At 37.6% G+C, this 7,959-nt stretch overlaps 1 long non-coding RNA gene and 1 pseudogene across 1 annotated transcript; one reads left to right on the top strand and one right to left on the bottom strand.

The window, feature by feature from the left end:
* Window positions 1-336: 336 nt before the first annotated feature.
* LOC128113402 (uncharacterized) lies at window positions 337-6,095 on the bottom strand. The gene is made up of 2 exons (XR_008219440.1): window positions 5,468-6,095; window positions 337-1,498 (listed from the first exon to the last, which is right to left on the bottom strand). It is a non-coding gene; the product is annotated as an uncharacterized LOC128113402 (long non-coding RNA).
* Window positions 6,096-6,212: 117 nt separating this feature from the next.
* Window positions 6,213-7,587, top strand: LOC128113817 (40S ribosomal protein S27-like; annotated as a pseudogene).
* The last annotated feature ends 372 nt before the right edge of the window (window positions 7,588-7,959 follow it).

Here is a 7,959-nt window from a genome sequence, read left to right as displayed (position 1 = left end):
TACACAGGAAAACTGTCAGCGTTTGTCATTTTCTAACCACAGAATATAGTGTCTGAGATTTCACACAACGACGATAAAACAACTTCGTGTCACCAGTTACTTTGAAAGGGAAAATCATTGCAAGCCCAGCTATAAACATGCAGCACTGGTCTTCCAGTAAATCAGATATCATTGTGAATTTTAAAAGGAAGGCAGAGTTTATTGCTGGGTTTCACAATGCTTGCTTTAAGTGACAAGCAGTCTCAGAAATTCCAATTCCGTAAAGCCATCTGCAAGCGCATGAGTGGAACCAATTTTGGATTGTCATAAGAAATAGAAAGAACCATATCAGGCCACTTAAAGCCAAAGTTATTTATTATAGAATTAAATAATGTCATTAGTTGTCATATAAAGGATGTGTCTGAAAAGCTAGCAGTAAACATACTTTCATGGATGCACTTCTGTTTTCTTTTCTAGTTTCATGTCTAAACTCCCCCTAGTCTATCTGGAGCTCCCAACAGCCGGATCCCAGTGCATCTTGCTCACATTTCTGCCCTTTGCTGCTGCCTCTGTCTTAAGATGAGCATCCAGCACTACATTCCAGGCTCAGTGCATATTCACTCTCAAGACTATATGTACACATTCTTCCCAAACCCTTTCTTCCTTGACCCATTAGGAACAGTTGCTTAGATGATAAGCAACTTCCTGCATGCCCCTCTGTAAGTGACTCCATTACTGGTTTCCATATTGTCATTTTCTTCAGATTGAGTTTCTCAGGTCTCTTAGATCTTAGTTGTGGGGACTGAATTATATTCACTTCTCATGCCCAAAGCCTTTCCAAGTGCATAGTATGAAATCATAATTATCTGATGAAAGAATGAATGAATGAATAAGTTAACTGATGAGGGTCTAGATGAGTGGATAAAATGGACTGACTGACCAAAATTCTGCACATTTCTAGCATATAATAAAGTGTTTTCTTAAATTAAAATCTTAATATTTTAAACAAAGTTTGATGATCATTCTAGAGTCTCTTACAAATGCAGTCCTAAATGGAGCTTATCTTTGTAACTTGGTTTTGATCTGTCTTCAGGCTGCTGACCCAGCACATTCCCACACTCCAAACATCCCCACTAAACATCAGAAACTTTGAAGAACAGAACTTGAAAAATTCTGGGCTTGACTTAGGTCATCATTAGCTTCACTTGACTACTCCAAGCCACATAGAATTAGGTAAACAAGTGTTTGTTAGGAGTAATATTTTAAAACAAGAGAGGGTGTTAGAGGGCTGAGATCTTGGCTTTTGTCTATTGATCTGTTCTTGACATCTTGCAGTTGTTTCCAAAGGTGACCTTGTGGAGTGTGGACGTTTCCTTGACAACCACCTGCAGCATGTAGGAAAATACTTCTCTGCTTCTTTTCTCCTCCACTGCCGCAGAGATGCTCTGTTGATTCAAAGAAAGAACGAACCTCTCCTGTCTAAACAGCAGTCACCTCCTCAGCGGCATTGCATGTTATGCTGAAAAACAAGAGATAATGGTAATTGTGAGGCGATTCTTTCTCTTTCCGGAAATGGGATGCAACCTCTGTATTGGTGCATGTTTTACTCTAATTACCCCACGTATATGCCCGCGCGCGCGCTCGCGCACACACACACACACACACACACACACACACACACACACACACACACCACAGAGTGTCACTCTCCCACCACCCCTTTCATCTTCTGTCATGAGTATCTGTGCTTATTAAAGTTCTGCTTCTGGTGTGATCCCTGTTGGACTTATCTCTTATTTACAGAAACCGTTTCTTTATCCATCTTAGCTCCTAACATTACCCAAATTAACAAATTGAAATTAATCCACTATCATGGTCACAAAGCTTGGTTGGAGCAACTCAAACTAGGAAGCACAGGCAACCCAGTGTTACTGCAGGATGACATGGAAACTGTAGTAGACCTTGAAATCAATGTTGGTTACAATCCATTTTTTTTTCATTCACATTTATACCCAGGCTTTCAAACAGTACACTAACACTTCATTTGCTGTGCTCTTTTCCTCCCAAAAGCAGATTAAAACTTTGTTCTTGCTATTGATAACACTTATTTGTGGCAATTTCATATGATTCAATGACAATGTTCACATCACAAAAGAACTGGGAACCCTGGTACTTTGAACATAAACCCATGTTCATGAGGTTATTTTGTCTAGGTTTTATATTCATAGAAATCATTGAAGTTATGTAAAGCTTTGTCAGGAAAAAAAATCACCCAGAGAGATGCTTCCAGATGTTGAATTTACATAAATAACTAAATATAATAGACTTTCATGTTTAAAATTAAATATCACAACCAACCTCTCTCAATATAGAGTCCTAAGCATGAACAGGAAGAGTTTAATGAGTTCTTTCACATGCAAAAATGTATAGAATATAAGCCTTAAAAGTAGTTAAAATTTCAAGGATTTTGAATATATTTCATTATAATTAACTTGGAAATTTGCATCCAAATTGAACCAGAGGAATAATGTAATTCCTTATTTTATATAAGAAAATAAACACCAAATGAGTCATTTGGTCACAGATCTTTGAAAGATACCAAAAATTGTCTTGATTCTTTTTTAATTACCAAGTAAAATGATCACCGTAATTTTTTCAGTATCACAACTGCATTTCACTTCATTGTTTTATTTTATAACATAATGTTCAACTCTCAGCAGTCTCTAATGAATTGTTCCTATGTGTATGTACATAGCTTCAGTTAGGAATGTTCTCAACTAAACAAAATCACACACTGTCATTTAGAGCGGCTTAATGAACGTGGGATAATTTTAGGACATATAATTATGAAAATAGCATAGCACATACCATAAATATGTACAGTTATTATATACATGTGAAAAAGTTCAAAGTTGCCTTACAGTGTCCAACAAGTATCGTTGTTGTAACAGTTTGATCGAATTGAGACTGGTATTTCTGGAATTCTCCTTCTCATTGTTCATATTTCCTCCTTAATGGCCAAAAAATGGATGCAGCTGTTTTCAACATCACAATCTGCCTTGAAGAACTAAGAGAGACGGATCCCCTAATATTATGTCAAGAATGCCTTATACCATGCCCTAACAGCAGAGAAAAGTTTATACTCATTTGTCATCATCCCTGGCTAAAGGATGTAGATACTCTCCCTTGCTAGGGAACATGAGAACTTAGGTTTTCAATTATTTTACCTAGGCTTATAATTGATAAATGAATTACAGATACTGGAGTATAAACTGAAAATACTAAGTTTATTTGAAAATAGATGAATGAATATATAAATATAATAGATAAATTATAGCTATATAGAGAGAGACAAATTATATATGGTTGATGACATATAGTCGATGGAAATATGGATATATATTATAGATAAAGATAGATATGTACATAGTGGATGGATGGTTGAAAGCTGATAAATGGTAGAAGGATAGTAGATAATAGAGAGGCTAGATAAATGGTAGATCAGATAGATAAAGAGATGATAGATAATAGATTACTGAATATAGATGATGGAGATAGATATGATATTTAGATGATAAATAGATAACGGATAAAATAGAAATTAAGAAAGAAGCTATGAAAGGAGTAAAAAGTGTTCTGCTATAGTATTATAATATAAAATTAATTATCAAAAATGAGAGTCATTACATGAAGCCACATATGAATTCTGCCAAGTTCCTTCCATGGTGGACAGTTGATGGACACAAAGCACATCCTCACTTTTATAGTGTCCCTAGTGCCCAGAGCCGACACAGTTCTTAGACATCTCAGTAAACCTTAGAAACCAGTATGTTTTTCCTATTAGCAAGTTAAGATGAACACCAAGAAGGAACTCCCAAGATCCCTAATCACATTGGTACCAGTACATGGGACCAGTGCAAACATTTCTTCACACTCTTTTTAAAACAGAATTTGAAGAACTATGCTGTTGTAGGGTCTGTATTGTTCACCTTGAAATCACTTCTAGGTACTCTGACATCACTTACCATTATTAACATTCCCTTATTTCCTTCAGGAACACAGCATGAAAGCAGGGAGGACTGTATGATTGTCATGCAATCAGGGCGGCAGCTTCAATTTCCAGGACCTCCTTGCCTCTCTTCCTCCCAGGCTCCCCCATACTTTGTAAATTATATGAAGGGACAGGCTGTTGTCTTGTTTGCTTTATCTCAGTTTACAATGGTGACTTGCATAAACCATACATTCAACAAATACTAGATGCCTATATAGGTAAAAATTAATCCATTGTAGAACAGTCAACTTTTTAGGCAATTTTGTGTGCATTGGGGTGAAATACAACGAAATCTGTCAAACTTTTCTGCAACATGTTAAGTATCATATCTTAATATCATATCATAATGATCATATCATAATCTCAATAAAAGAGATTAGACTACAGAAATCTTGAGCGTGGGACTATAGGCTTAGCTTCTGTGTCTGTCAGCAAGCCCAGAGCCTGACCTATAATAAACGCTGGTAAAATGACTTTACCTTTAGTGATTACCAAAATGAGGAAAATCAATGCTTTGGTTCAAATATTTAAAATAAAACAAAATTGGCTTGTTTCCTGTGGATAGTCAATCCCTGGACTTTATCCTAAGGATAAAATTCAAGCTCAAGTTCAAGACCATTCAGTTTTCCACACAGAAGACCAATAAAAATCCTAAAGAAATTCACACAATGAAAGCCAAGTTGGGCACACACTCGCACATTCACCACACACTCTCATGTCACAGAAACAGCCTCTTCCCAGGTCCTTCTGTGCTGGTAAAATAAGTTCTTCTCAAAGAGGATAAAAGGATTCTCCACGGGGCCCTTGTGGATTTGTTGCCCTGAAGAAGTAGAATAATATGATCCTTTGAAGAATAGGATTCTATAAAATCATGTTTCTTTTAAATTTTTATCTATACAATCCAAGTACAATTTTTAAGCATTAAAAATGAAGATAATGTGAGTGTCACGCCTGAAGAGCTAAGACTCCAACTTATGAGAAAGAATAGGTGTTAATACTCAGGTCACATGTAAAACACAGCTCACCGCCAACACCGTGGTAGGCATTTTACAGTAGAGACTCAGGTAAGGCTAACAAGAATCTCCTGCAAGGCAGCCCTGCATTCATAAAAGCTCCTTTAATGCTGGCTCTTCTCATTCAACTGTGTTTTCACTAGCCTAGCCAGGACAGCATGAGCCACGCTGCTGCCCTGTGGGTTTGAACGTACACACTGTTCTTGATGTTGGTAAAGCCGCACTAGTGCAGGCTTCTCTCCCACAAGCGCAGCCCAAACACTTGCAGTTCAGGCAGTTTATTACATTGAATGAAAAGGAAGCAAAAAAAAAAAAAAAAAAAAAAAAAAAAAAAAAAAAAAAAGCCAAAGCCACAGCAAACAAACAAGTAGACAGAAATAAGTCAGTTAGGAAGCAGCAGGCTGACACGTTAATTGAACATTACCTTTTCCTCCTAGTGAGGGGCATGCATCACGGTCATTTCTGTCTTTTCTCAGAGTGCTGATTTCAAACCCCCAGCTGAGAAGGCAGCTGTGCCGAGCAGGAAACTGGTGCGCACAGCAGGAGTGCTGCATCCTAATGCTACTCCCAGAAACTCTCGCTTTATTTCGGTTGCCGTGTTGTCATGAACAATGCCAGACACGTGCAATGATGTCCTCTTTCCCCAGCGGCGGAACAAAGATCACAGAGATGGGTTTTCTAAAGACTTCAAAAGCCCGCACCACCTCACTTTTATTGTTATTTTCAATGTAGTCTCCAAAGAGAAGGGATTGGCTGGTTTTCATGATGTTTGAAATTCGGGAAAGCTCTCATTAATTATATCTTAACAGGATGGGTAATGGCAAAACAGACGTGGGAGGAGTGTTGATCGTTCCTCCCCTCCCCGTGCCAGAGATAGAAAAACAGAATAAAGACAAAGAAAAGAGCTGCGCAGTTGCACACCAGTGTTTTCCATCTTTCCTACACTGAGACATTGAAACACTTTTCATTAATAAAAGCAGAAATTGTATTTTATAGATATGATGAATGTAGCAAGACAAAAATCAAATGAGCCTAAAGTAATACTGCATTTCTTTAAAGCCCTTGAGTACAGAATGAGTTTCTATCTGGTACCCTGTTACTCTGGAAGAGACATAAAAAATAATTAAAGGGAAATACTAAGCAACATAAAGGCTTCAGGCGCTAGCTGCATGGCCTATGGATACTATAGGACTGTCACAAAAGAATCAAGTATGCCACAGTAGTGGGAACTCTGATGAGGCTGAGACTTAAGAATCATAGATGAGGCAATTGTTTATATTTTTGAAAATATAAAATAATGATACACATTCCTAACATATGAAATTCCATTTATACATATATAAATACATGTCTATGTTGGTATCTATTTTAAGGACATTTGCTTTTAATATTTAAAATCACAACTTTACGTAATTATTTTACTCTTTCTAAGTATTTGAGTGTTTTACCACAAGGCTACAATTAGTCACCAAAGTCAAAACATTTGATAAACAAGATTAATTCCAAGACATTTTAGGAAATATCTTGCTTTTTTATGTTCACTTAATTATACAAGTTAAGTTTGAGAAACACATGGAGTTAAAATTCATAAATTTGTATTTAACTATGGATTACGTCATCTAAGAGATATTCATGAGCATAAGCATAGTACCCAGAAAATTTTGTCATACTAACTCAAAACAAGATTACATATAACAAAAAAGCAGATGTAAATATCATTGGCACATCTTCACTCAAGAAATTTTCCTGCTCCCTACGAGAGCACGCCTCTTTCAAAGGATCTCCTTCATCCCTCTGCAGAAGAGGAAAAGAGGAAACACAAGAAAAAGCACCTGGTACAGAGACCCAATTCCTGCTTTACAGATTTGAAATGCCCGGGGATGCTGTAAAAATCACCATGGTCTTTAGCTGTAGCATGAATCTTAAAAGTTCTTATTAATAAGATCAAACCTGAGGCCAGTTATTGGGGTCAATACTGGAAGATCAGAGAACCAGAACAAGCCACAGCTACCTCACCTCTCTGGATCCTCAGCTGGTCTTGTTTCCTCAGACTGGAGGCCTCTGAGTCCTCATCCAGAATGGGTCTCAGCTGAATTGCTGCTCAAAAGCCTGAATGCTTAACCAGCCAAATGCTTCTAGTTTCTGGTCCTCATGCCTTATATACCTTTCTGATTTCTACCACCACTCCCTGGAATTAAAGGCTTGCTTTCTGGGATTAAAGGCGTGATGAGTCACCATGCCTGGCTGTATCCTTGAACACTTGGATTTCTGCCTCTGGAATGCTAGGATTAAAGGCGTGTGCTACCACTGCCTATCCTTTATGTTTAATATTGTGGCTGTTCTGTCTCTGACCCCAGATAAGTTTATTAGCATGCACAATATTTGGGGGAACACAATACCACATTTAGCCATGCACGAAGGTGGTCTTGTGTGTTGGCTGCTCCACTGTCCTCTGTTCAGCCCACAGGCAGGAAAGCCGGGTTGACAGAAGGATGCTCCTTCAGGAGGAACCAGTACTGTAAGCATCTGATTCAAGATGAGTAGGACCATCCCAAGAAACACATTTTGGAGATGCACATACACCATCTCAAGAAACACATTCTAGAAAAACACACACACACACACACACACACACACACACACACACACACACACACTTGAAAGAAAAAGGAAACTTCTTTGTTCATCAGATAAATGTTCCAACCAAAAATATTGGAGGAAATAGAAGAATGACATACAGCTACTGTGGAGCAATAAATTATCAATTAATTTGCCTAAAACAAAGCACGGTTATCCCATTTTGGAAGTTAAATGCGCTAACTTCACAGAGTCTTGCAACTCAAGAGTGTTGACTTCACTTTTCCCCAGATGCTTGTATTAATTTCTTTCACTTGTCTCTTCACAATACCCAATTGT

Source organism: Peromyscus californicus, unplaced genomic scaffold (genome assembly GCF_007827085.1).
Source record: "Peromyscus californicus insignis strain IS unplaced genomic scaffold, ASM782708v3 Scaffold_18__1_contigs__length_77618521, whole genome shotgun sequence".
In the NCBI taxonomy this organism is placed as follows: domain Eukaryota; kingdom Metazoa; phylum Chordata; class Mammalia; order Rodentia; family Cricetidae; genus Peromyscus; species Peromyscus californicus.
This window is presented reverse-complemented; position numbering and strand designations above follow the sequence as displayed.